Source organism: Gopherus evgoodei, chromosome 3 (genome assembly GCF_007399415.2).
Source record: "Gopherus evgoodei ecotype Sinaloan lineage chromosome 3, rGopEvg1_v1.p, whole genome shotgun sequence".
Classification (NCBI taxonomy): Eukaryota; Metazoa; Chordata; order Testudines; family Testudinidae; genus Gopherus; species Gopherus evgoodei.
Window position 1 is genome coordinate 95,914,053 of NC_044324.1, and position 13,016 is coordinate 95,927,068.

General features: G+C 39.0%; 1 protein-coding gene across 5 annotated transcripts in view; it reads right to left on the reverse strand.

Annotated features, from left to right (window-relative positions):
• FYN (FYN proto-oncogene, Src family tyrosine kinase) overlaps positions 1-13,016 on the reverse strand; it is a 185,461-nt gene that overhangs the window by 79,691 nt on the left and 92,754 nt on the right. Inside the window, exon 3 of one of the 5 annotated variants that reach the window (XM_030556141.1) lies at positions 11,966-12,160. The exons of the other annotated variants lie outside the window; for them this stretch is intronic. The gene's annotated coding sequence lies outside the window, so the exon portion shown is untranslated. The remainder of the gene's footprint in view (positions 1-11,965; positions 12,161-13,016) is intronic. 5 annotated transcript variants of the gene reach the window in all.

Here is a 13,016-nt window from a genome sequence, read left to right on the forward strand (position 1 = left end):
CAAATAAGTCCTCCCTGAGGTATTAATTACCGGAAACTTGGGACCACTCCCCCATGGTTTGTCACCCCCCTCCCCAAGTTATCAGCTTCACTTTGGTACACACACTCCACACAGTTTGCACAACAGAGAGCTGTTTGGGGTAAAAGCAAACAAAAATGTATTTAACAGAAAAATCACAGATTCAAGGATAAAACAGTAAGGAATAGCAGATCTACACGATACAGAAAACAAACAAAGATGCATCCACAGGCTTTACACTTTCAAATTAGATCTACTCCCTTTTCTAATATAAGCCACCTATTGCCTCTGAACAGTTTCTCAGCATACTGCATACCCATAGGGAGGGCCTGGCATTTCACAGACAGCACCTGCCAAGTGATTGTCACTCAGTTTCTGGACAGATTTCATTTCAAGTCATTTCCCTTTAACAGGGTTTGCAGGATTTCTCCTCTCCATAAGACTATGGTGATTCATGGTTATTTAAAGCAGAGAAAATTCCTCCTTGACTTGATAGCCGGGATGTCTCAATGTCTTGATTAATTATAATAGCCCATCATTTGTCATTTCTTGGGTTGTACAATTCTAGGTGCTTGGAGCTAGTCTCATCTGGCTAAGGAGGGAGCCCCTCTCTGCCCAACTCCCCACTGTCACACTGTGAAGTGGAGCTGAATGTTGCAGCACAAATTATGAGCACAGCTCTACACATACACAAATACATGAATTCATAACCTCAGCCTGTATACATCTCTCATCATCTCAAAACATTCCAATCTTTCATAAAAGACCTTACTTGACATTTTTATACACAATACCGCTATACAACCAGTTGATTCTACTGCTTATTCTTTGGGGTTCAGATCTCCTGTTCTCCCCTTGGGGTGTCTAGAATCTGAGTGTCATATTAGTGTGCTGAGAACTTGGCAATAAAACCTTAAATTACAACCAATCTGCACCCCAGTGTTTGTAGATAAAAATCCTTTGATTGCCTCTACAGTGCTTGCTCCACATCTTCCTTGCTAGTTTTGCTTGCATTTTAGAAATCAACAACCATTGAGCTTCTTCTCACTCCAAAGTGGAAAGTATACTGTCATGGTATAATTCCCCACTCTGAACCTTAGTGTCCAAAAGATGGGGTACCAGCATGAATTCCTCTAAGCTCAATTACCAGCTTAGTACTTGTAGCGCTGCCACCAACCAGGAATTCCAGTGCCTGGTACACTCTGGTCCCCCCAAAACCTTGCCCGGGGACCCCCAAGACCCAGTCCCTCTGGATCTTAACACAAGGAAAGTAAACCCTTTCCCTCACCGTTGCCTCTCCCAGACTTCCCCTCCCTGGGTTATCCTGGAAGATTACTGTGATTCAAATTCCTTGAATCTTAAAACAGGGAGGAAAATTCACCTTCCCCCCTCCTTCTCTCTCCCCATCCCAGACTCTCCCTGAGAGAGAAAGTAATCCTAACACAGAGAGAAAAATTAACCTCTCTCTCCCCCTTCCCTCCTTTCTCCCCACCAATTCCCTGGTGAATCCAGACCCTGTCCCCTGAGGTCTCACCAGAATAAAAAAAAACAGATTCTTAAACAAGAAAAGCTTTTAATTAAAGAAAGAAAAAACAGTAAAAATTATCTTTGTAAATTTAAAATGGAATAGGTACAGGGTCTTTCAGCTATAGACACTGGGAATACCCTCCCAGCCTAAGTATACAAGTACAAATTAAAATCCTTTCAGCAAAATACAAATTTGAACTCCTCCCAGCCAAATACATATTTGCAAATAAAGAAAACAAACATAAGCTTAACTCGCCTTATCACCTAGTACTTACTATTTTGAATCTATAAGAACCTGTATCGGGGAGACTGGAGAGAAACCTGGTTGCACGTCTGGTCGCTCTCAGAACCCAGAGAGAACAACCATCAAAAACTAACAGCACACACAAAAACTTCCCTCACTCAAGATTTGAAAGTATCCTGTCCCCTGATTGGTCCTCTGGTCTGGTGACAGCCAGGCTCACTGATCTTGTTAACCCTTTACACGCAAAAGAGACATGAAGTACTTCTGTTCTGTTAACTCTTACTTATCTGTTTATGACATATTCTCATAGCTGCTGAAAGTTTTGAGCAATAAAAATACAAAATCTACTGTTTTACATGCCAGGCTAAACCCTGAGGGGATTTTTTTTTCCAGGAATGGAAAAGAGAGTGGGGATTCAGGGATGGGAATGAAAAGATGGAATGGGGAGAACAGAGTAAGTGGAGATGGAATGGCTTTGGTGAAGACCAAGGGAAGCTGAAACAGCAGGCAGGTGTCAAAGTCATGTTAGGGTGGGGGAGAACAGATACAAACTGCCAGCAGCTTGCACACTTATGAACTGCTGCTGTGCCAGTCAGCAGGTATGTGCTGCTCATTGTGTGTGAGGGGGTATGTGTATGGTAGAAGAGGTAAGCCTGCAAGGGGAGAGGCTGCAGAGATAAACCAATAATGAGTGCAAATGCTAAGAAATCTTTCTACACATGGCACAGTATTGTCTAGTAGTTAGAACAGTGGACTGGGAGTCAGGAGACACTGGGTCCTATTCAGAACTCATCTACTGACTTGGTGGGTGATTTTTGCTATGTAACCACCCTATCTCTGTGCCTCAGTTTACCTATTTACAAAATTGGGACACATCCATCTCTGCACAAAACATTTGGTGAAAGGCACTGTATACTGAGGCTATGTCTTCACTGCCAAAATGGTGGCTTTTTACAGTAAGATAACTAGGGTTTATAGAGGGATAGCTAATGCATATTAGAGGAGATAAGGCACAGGTAGTTCTTCCTCTAATACAGCTGGATAAGGTCAACACTAAACCCACCACCTGTGGTTGACCTCACCTAGCTATATCATGGTAAAAGCTACCTGTGCCTCATCTCCTCTAGGAACTCACAGCGAGGTAACTAACCTGCAGTAGCCATGTCGCTGTAAAAATACACTTTTTTGGTAGTGAAAACATTCACTGATAATGCTTTGCACTTTCAGGGTGAGTGGCCTATAAATACATTCCCTTAAAAAGTAAAAAAAAAAAAAATAATAAAAATTTCATATGAGTGTGTTTTTTTAAATGGAAAAAGGAGGATAATTTTGGAGCAAATCCATGCTACAGTAAAATGTTACAATGTATAGTATCGGGTGTGCAAAAGAGAAGAGACAGTGAATGCAGCTTTTAGAAAGGCTATAACTATCTTCAAATGAATAGCTTTCACTAAACCATTTGGATTATCAATGCACTAGCAAAACTTGGTATGACCTTTTGGCAATGCCAGTGACATTTAATTTTAATTGATTGTTGCTGTGTGTATACAGCTAATCATACTAATTACCCATGGGTTTTTAAATGATCAGACTACTGATAGGAAACCAGTGTGTGTGTTCATGTGGAAGAAACGTTCTTTAGAAATAATTTGAGTGGAACATTTCTGTCCCTGACCATCACTCCAGGGGTATCAAGCAAGCTTAGTCAGCTTTCAAATTAGGATTTCAGGGAAATGGTGAGAGGTTAGTAATGTTTATATTACATGTGACATGTTGCACAGCAGAAAATCAATGCTGACCTTGCATGAAAAAGAGTAGTTGCAAAGCATGTACAAATCTAAAATTTATTTGGAAAGACAGCCATGAAGATAGGTCTAGATTTTGTGTGTGAAACCTTTTCAAGACAGATAGAGGAAGGAAAGGGATTAAAAACCCACACGTTATTGTGCCCTATTTAAGGGTCAAAAAGTTTTTCACTATATGCATAAAAAGAGGTGGTAAAATAAACAAAATCAAAACATCAGTGTCTCCAGTACAGTGTCACTAATTCAATTAACACTACAGATAGCTATACTACTTCTAGTGCATTTGTCAAATACAGACTTACTATCTTCAACAATAAGAAACTTAGCTATTAATTGCAATGGAAATCAGACACAGAAGAGATTTAGGCCCAATCCTGAAAATACGTACACATGCTTAACTAAGTCTCACTGAGTTCAACTACATACATATTTGCAGGACCGAGGTCCTACTAGATTATTTATTCCATTTCCCAGTGGGGCAACATAAGATTATTCCCCATTTACAATATGACTTTAAAAAGGTGAATTAACTGTCTACACTAATTGAAAAGAGATGTTTCAAATCATATTAGCTATCTAAAATAAAATCCCCCTTTTCCCTAGTCTGCTTAGACCCACTGAGTTATGCAGGTTATCACTGAGAAGCAAGCAATATCCCAGACCATTTTAGAAGCCTCAAGATGCTATCTCATTTTTTCCCTAGAAATCATGTCAATTTTAAGAAGAGCTTTCTTGGAAGCTTCAGGCTAGAAGGAAAATGTTGCATCCAATTAGGGGATATAATAGAATGCAGGTGAAGTGTTTTAAGGTTTGTAGCAATGCAATTTATCACATACATTGTATCTCCACTTTTTTGATAATCATAGTAGAGTATAACTACACTATGAGCTAGGGTGTGATTCATCTGCTTGCGTACACATACGCACGCTTGCTCTCCTTGAGCTAGCGGGCATATAAACAGCAGCGTAGCCATGCTGAGTATATATTGTGATGCGGCAAGGCCAGATGGCTACAGTAAAGTACTGAGAAACAGGTATGTTAGCCCTAAGCTAACCAAATCCCTAGTACCCTGGTAACAAAATGGCAGTTGCTCCAGGTTAATCAAGGCACCTGGGGCCAATTAAGATCTTTCTAGAAGGCAGTAGAGATAGCTACTTTAATTAGAACACCTGCAGCCAATCAAGGCAGGCTAATCAGGGCACCTGGGTTTAAAAAGGAGCTCACTTCAGGCAGGGAGGAGCCAGAGGAGAAGGAGTGTGTGTGAGGAGCTAGGAGCAAGAAGCTGAGAGTGAACTGCTAGAGGATTGAGGAGGACAAGCGTTATCAGACACCAGGAGGAAGGTCCTGTGGTGAGGATAAAGAAGGTGTTTGGAGAAGGCCATGGGGAAGTAGCCCAGGGAGTTGTAGCTGTCATGCAGCTGGTACAGGAGGCACTATAGACAGCTGTGATCCACAGGGCCCTGGGCTGGAACCTGGAATAGAGGGCGGGCTTGGGTTCCCCCCCAAAACTCCCAACTCCTGATCAGACACAGGAGGAGCTGACCCAGACCATGGGTTCCACAAGAGAGGAAAGATCACTGAGGTGAACAAATCTGCCAATAAGCACAGGACCCACTAAGGTAGAGGAGGAACTTTGTCACAATATCCATTGCGGGTTTGCACTCAGCACTGCTCAGCTACACTTCCACTGCCAATACCAGTGCTATTATAGCTCCATTGCTTCTTGTACTCATAGTAGCTCAATGACAGCCAGCATGAGTATGTATACACAAGCAGGGGAATCACACCCCTAGCTCGTAGTTAGCCATAGCCTCAGATACATGTATACAGATATTCCTTCCCTGGGGACTGCACCTTGATGTGGTGGGAATACTTGTGTGTTCCAATGACCCTGAGAGCTATGCTGGTGAGACTGTAATACCTAACAGAGCCATCTGATCAAAGAGTAGAACTAGATGAAAAGCAGCCCACTGGTTCTCCAGGTTGGTGGCTGAATGATAGGCCAATAACCTATCCTTGTAAAAAAGTTAATCATAGAAACACACCAACATATCCATATCATACTATTTGCTGGGAGATGGGAGCCTTGTTTGTGTACTAAGCAATGTCTGATAGTGCAGGAAGGATTCAGATTAAGTTATTACATAATATTCACTACTAGCAGCTACTGGAGCCAGCATACACTGACTATTTCCTCCCACAATTTGACAGGGGTATAATCTCTTATAATCCTGACATATGCCATTTGAACAGGTCAGGAAATACAGATCAGTCTGATCAGTACTCCCATGTGTCACATCCTTATTCCACACCCCTCACCCCCAGAAAAGTACAGTAACTCCTCACTTAAATGTTGTAGTTATGTTCCTGAAAAATGTGACTAAGTGAAACGATGTTAAGTGAATCCAAATTCCCCATAAGTATTAGTGTAAATGGGGGGGGGGCTAGTTTGCATGGAAAATTTTTTTTGCCAGACAAAAAGGCATTATATACATATTTTAAATAAGCAATTTAATACAGGTACTGTACTATAGTTGGGAAGTGTCCCTGCCTTACCCTACACAGGCACAGCCCACACGCACTGGAGATGAGGCAGGCAAGAAGGATGAAGGTGCTGTAGGCTAGGAGAAGCATATTGCTCAGCAGCAGCAGTTTCCCCTACTGACGGGGGGGGGGCAAGCCTCAGCCCACCCACTTCCCCCTTTCCCCAAGCCCCCATCCTTGACTTGCCTCTTCTCTCCCCCCACCTCCACCCCCTTTACCTCCCACACTGCGTCCTCGCTCCTCCCCTCCCTTCTAAATGCTGCAAGCCAGCTGATTTCCCCAGGCAGGAGGCAGGGGAGGGAGGGCGGAGAGTCCTCGCTCCTCCTCCCCCCTTCTTCTTGCCCCCAAAACACTGCAAGCCAGCTGATTGCCACAGGCAGGAGGTGGGGGGTGGAGGGGGAAGGCACTGATCTGTGGGGTCTGCCGGGAGGTGCTGGGGGGGGGGCATAGTGAGGGTGCCAGCTGTGGAGAAAGTAGGCAGCCAAACAACATAAGAGTAGAGCATTGCACAACTTTAAATGATCAGGTTCCCTAATTGATCAACAAAGAAACAACATTAACTGGGACGACTTCAAGTGAGGAGTTATTGTACTAGTGTGCAAGAACATTTCTACCATTATTCATACTGAATTTTGTGAAACTCTTGCATAAAAATAGCAGGAGGGGACAGGAAAACATGGGATTTCCACCAGTTTAAACTGCTATGCACTGATGAAGTCACACAGATTTAAATACATCTTAATCTACAGCCGCCAGGCTCTGCTGTTTGTATGTTACATCTTGAACTGCCATCTTAAAAGCCTTTGCAAAGGACATTTTTATCATCTTCTTTTGAAGAATTCTATAGTTTCCCAACAGTTCTTAAAATAATAAACATAAAATGCATAAAATCCACAAAAAACTCAAGAAAGAATTGTGATTAATATTTCCAGTTCATCATAGAAAAACAGCTGGTTAGGTCAGAAGTAATTTATTCCTGTGTAAAATACAGAATGCTACTCTGGAGACTACAGCACAATCCAGGGTCCAATAGCGGTGCCCATCAGCATAATATCTGAGCACCTCCTCAATAACCAAAACCCACTAGCTTAGTTTGATGATTGTCTAGTTTTTAACCCTACTTCCCTTGAGACTGGGAATATATTTAATCCAATAGCATTGCAGCTAGTTACCGCAACACAGCATATGAATCAAGAAAAAAAAGTTCACGGCCACAGGCTAGTCTACAACAGATAACCCAGGAACAAAACTCAAACATAATGAAGAGGAGAAAACTATGAAAGAGAAGAGAGAGTCAAAGCACACGCCAAGGGGACTGGTCCCAGACTCTCCAGAGTTTTCTGGTTGGTTAGTCACAGCAGCCTCAGAAAGGCATATGAAGTTTGTTGCTGGCATACCAGTGTCACTGGGGAACTGTCCATTGAAGAACCTTAGAAAATTCTACTATTAAACATTTGCTATGGCACTGGCATCTGCTGCATTCACACCACAAATTAAGAGAGGATTTTATACAGACTACAAGATCTAAACAATTTGCAAGATAGAGTAGAAGAGCAGAAACAATTTCAAGGGGACTGTGCAGCCATATCAGAAACTCCCAGGATTTATCCCTGACATATTGGGAAACTGACTATGCTGATGGGCAGCCCCAAAAGGGGGAAAAAAAAATGAAAAAAAATATAGGAAGTTGTGATGCTGGTCATATTGAAAGTGATACAGCACTCACTATTTCTTAGGTAAAGAAGATTTACACAGCAACCATCTCTAAAGCTTTTGTTGAAACAAGATAATGGTTTGAGGTATGGCATGCTTGGAATGGCATCAGTCTGCCTCTGACAATGTTTTTCCATGTGAGAGTTAAGGGAGGAGGTGATGGTGAGAAATTATGAAGACCTTTTACTAGATTCTCTTTATTTGTTAAATTAGAAGCAGAATTACACAAATATTATTTAATTTGAAAAAAACAGAAGTCACACACATGCAATTTTAATGATGGCAACCACTGCTAGATTATATATCAAAGGGAAAAAACTCTTATAATTTTACAGCCCCCATAGATAGTCAGTGAAGTGCCTAGCAACAAAAGTTGATTGGTCACTTCTCCAAAAAACCTAAGTCCCTGATCCAGCAAACATTTATGTGCAAGTTGTCTAAGACAACTCATATGAATACAAATAAGCATGTGTATAAACGTTTGCAGGTTTGGGGCCTAAATGATGCATTTATCTGACAAATGAGAACATAAAAATGTGCCAGAAAAGAAGATGGCAGGAAGGACAACAATAGGATTACAACGTTATTCTGTTTAAGTACACATGAGCACACAAAACAATATGGAATTGATGGCACATGCGTCCATCAGTACCATCTCTTGGCTTGAATATTGCATCCTTTTCCCTCTGAGCTTGATCTATTTTTCACATTTTGAGACTGTAAGGTTGTTGGGGAAGAAACTGTTTTTCTATGCATCAGTACCACACACACACACAACACTTCAGCCACTATTGTAATGTAGCATAAATAATAATATAGTTTTTGTTTCAAGCATGAGTCTATGCTAAACTTTGTTTTTGTTTAAGGATTGAAGAAGGTTTCTCTCTCGTTTCAGATGACAAGATGTCAAACTCTGGCTTAATGGTATAGTCTGAAGAGAAAAAAAAGACACTGAATCACAGTCTATCATTTACATCTGTGCATGCTTATCTCCCAGCATCATCTAATGACATGCAGAACTGGTAGCCTGATCCAAACCAAACTTCTCTATATAATTAGAAGCTAGTTAGAGGGCAAAACTTAAGACAGTGATGAAAGCAAACCTTAAAAAAAATGTAAATCAATGTTTGCCATTTGTAAGGGTATTTAGCAGATACTAAAATGGGTTTAATTGAATTCTTAAAAGTAGAGTTATGATGCTGCATATTTCTCCCAGAGAAAAAGTAGTTTAGCTCATTTTTAAAGTATCACCATATTTTATCCACTCAACCATTGTTTCTGTGTTCTGATGCAGTCAGCCAAACTAACTGCTTATAGCAAGCTATGACAGAGAACTATGAGAAGCACACAGTATGTACCATCTGTCAGGCTCCTAGTCACCACGTGGAACAAATTCAGAGAAATCATTCTGCTTCAGTGACATATCTGAATTGCAATTATTGGATCTTCTAGCAGCCCCTCTTATTGCAAGTAAAGTCTATGGATTTCAATATTTATTTGGGGGTGGTTTACATGAGAGGAAAGTGAAAAGCAAGGGGACTATGCATGATAATAATCAGAATGCTTGTTAGAAAGAGAGTGCAGGTTGTGTCCTAAGACTGCAGAACTAGGGGAAGGAAGGAAGAATGACTAAGAAAATACTGACTAAAATGGCAAAACAGGATAGAGTAAGGCCTTGTCTGTGCTGGGGATCTGCTCCCATTACAGTAATTGGTATAGCTGTACTGGTGCAACCTTGACTATAAACTTCATTTTACTGTAGTTTTTGGTCTTGATGTAGACAGTGGGGTTATACTAAAAGACAGGAAATAAACTTCAAATTTGTGGTGAGATGCGGAAGGAACAAAAAGCACATGAGAGGAGTACTCAGTCCAAGGTGTAGGGCACTCTGTCTGCTTCAGAGACGTTATTTTCCATTGGCATTTTGGCCAGGTCCACCAGAAAGTTAGGTAATCAGGAATAGGCATAAAAGGAAGTGTGAACCAAACAGTAACAATATTTTACATTTCAGAATACATTCAAGATCTTTATGTATTATAAAGTAAGCTATTTTAGAAAATTGTTAGGGAGGCTTTTACAATATTTTTTCTCTCCCTCTGACTGTAAAACCTCATGAATGAAACAGAGTAACTGAAGCAAAACAGTAAAACGTATAATAAAATGAGAAAACAAGCACATAAATGTTTAAAGCCTCTAAAATTTTACTAAATGAAGTCTTCTCTACATCAGCATGTTGTGAAACACCTTCTCTGGCTAGATACAAATGCTTTACTTTTGGAAAAGCAGGATTCCCAATCCTCTAATGGTGCTTAAAGCTCTAAAAAACAGAGTTATTACACTGTATACCACTTATTGTTTCTTTAGTTTAGTTATTTTTGGCATCAGTCCAGGATTGCATAGAGTAAAGTCAAGCCTTGAGCTAGTATAATTTGAAAACCAGGCTCTTCCTTTACCCAGTCTGCCACATTTGGGGAGAAACAATGACATTTATATGGTTGGTTCTTTTTTATGTAAGTTTAGAGTTTTTTTTAATTTTTTTAAAGCGGTGGCAGTGGGAAAACCTGGATAACAGATTACAAGGTTAGATGTCCACCTGCAAATGGGCAAAGGGCAGGTGAGAAGATCAGTGGGACAAGATAATCATTTACTGTATGACTTTTTAAATATTGCAGTTAATTCCAGGGCTTTCGTGATGATACATACAACATTCACCAGTATAGACTAAACTTATTGTGTAAGGATTTGAAACCTTGATTAAATTCATTACTTATTTTATAATCTTAGACTCCACTTCAAGACATTGCATCAGAGTGATATTCCTTACCTTACCGAGTTTGTATGGGACAACTCCTTCATAGTCCACAAATGTCAGGGTGGATTGACTTAAATCACCAAGCAAGAAACTTTGATTTAAATATTGATATAGTCTTTTGCAATTGTACTTTAATTATTTTCCTAAGGAAAGACTGATTCTCATTAGTGGGTGATCACTGACACTTATTGATTTGAAACTAAATACAATCTTTACACTAAATTCGGTGTTTCTCACTTCTAACTAGGATAACACTATATCTATACATATTTATATTAAGCAATTATATATTTTAATTTCCCTATATTCAGTCTTAAATTTTACATTTTTATATTAGAAAATAGTGAATGATGCATTTCCAATTTACTAGATTAATTTTTCACTTGTGATTTCTGCCAAATTCTATTTAGATATAAATTCAAATTAAAATTTGCACAGACAATATTTTAGTGTTGTATAAAGTAAAACTACCTTAAAAGTGCTAGAGACATGAGAAAAAGTTTATCAAAATATTTAAACCAAACTGATTTATTATCTATAAAATAGTGAACTGAACTGATTGTTTTCAGTCACCATATCCTTCAAAATATTAGAACTAATAAACCTCATACCTAGTTTTTATTTATAGATTGGAAGTTTAAAAAACAGGAAAACTCATTTTCAACTTCCAACTGGCTTCTTAACTTTGAATGAACTAGTAATTGCACTGAACAAGTTGAAGAAGATGAAATGAAGAAAATATGCTCTTTCTGCACCTGCAGAAGAGTCTCCTGCTGTCAAAAGCTGGTTTACCACTTCTATACAGTCAGATGACTTCCATCAGTTCAGTAGTTTGACCTTCTTTAAACCTTGGTAGCAAACATGTACTGCTTAATTTTTTTTGTATTTAATTAAAAGATTTTAATAGATAATAATAAATTTCGACCTTAACGTGGGTTGAAAATTTCAAATTTTAAAAACTTAAATACATGTAAAAATTAGTTTCTTTAAAAATAAACCTATTTAATTTAAACACCAAAATCTGATTATTTTAAACATCAGGATTATTTAAAAAAAATGAAAATAATCAATTCTTATCCATCCTGATAAATGGTTGCTACTTGTTTAGTCCCAAGAGTTGCTACAGAATAATACAGGATTCTCTAGGAAGTATTCCCACTCCCAGCTGACCCAAGGAATGAGACACCAGGCAGGAATCTAATCTCGCTGACAGTGCAGCCCCATTTGTTTTTTTGTTTGTTTTGTTTTTTAAAATGGAGACTATGACACAGCTTTTCAGACATACTGAAAATTCTCACTCACATATGATCTTCACAATCTTCTTCAGTCTCTGTTCCTGGTCATTCTGGATGCCTTCCCAGGTTTTCATTTATCCTTGAGCTCAGCAAACTGATTAATATAAACTTCATGTCCAAAAATACTCAGTCTTTGTCATCTGTAATGAGATCTCTCTCCCTTATCATCTTCTCTTGAATAAAATTTTCACAATTCTCATTTCTCATAACAAAGAAGAGATTATAAACAAACAGAAAAAAAAAGAGGAAAAAAGGAAGGATAGTAAGAAAGCTGAAGTAATATAATAGTGGTATGTTTAGAATGTGGTATGGTGAAAAATATTTGTGCCCACAAATATTACCACACCCTTCTTGCAGAGATATTATGAGACCAAACACAAGGTCTGTGAATCCCAAAATACATTTCACAAAAGGCACTACTAATCTCTTAAAATAAATCCCATAATTAAGTAAACTTTTTTTAGAAATTTTACATCACAAACTTCTGTGTCTTTCATCTGGTTTCATGGACCTCAACTATTCTGAACTGAAAAGAAGAACTGCTAAAAGACGCTGAGGCTGACTGTCTTTAAATTGGTTAAGAATTCATATGCTTATTGAGTGGAATTAATACTGACAAATTAGAATATTTCATACAAAAAGAAACACTTAAATTAAACAGATGCATTGGTGCAATACTATGAAGTGTAATGCTAAGTTGTCAGAAAGTGACCAATTTTTGGTCACCTGTACAATAACTCTAACCTCATGTGTGGTCTTATTCTATGATCATATCTCTTTTCTACAGCAGTATGCCTGATTCAGTACATTAGAGGGATGACGGTCAGTGAAAGGGAAGCTGTTTAATATTTCTTTTTAAGCTCAGTGTACAGCCTATACCTCATTTATAGCACACCGCCAAACCTCTAATGAATAAATACTTCTGCCTCTATCCCCTTTTATAGCAGGCTGTTCTATGGCATTCATCACCATAGCATATAAACACTCTTTTTATAGGCAGGGCTGGTAGCACTGCCTACTAAGGTAGTGTGACATTTCTCATTATAAGATCCAGTTTT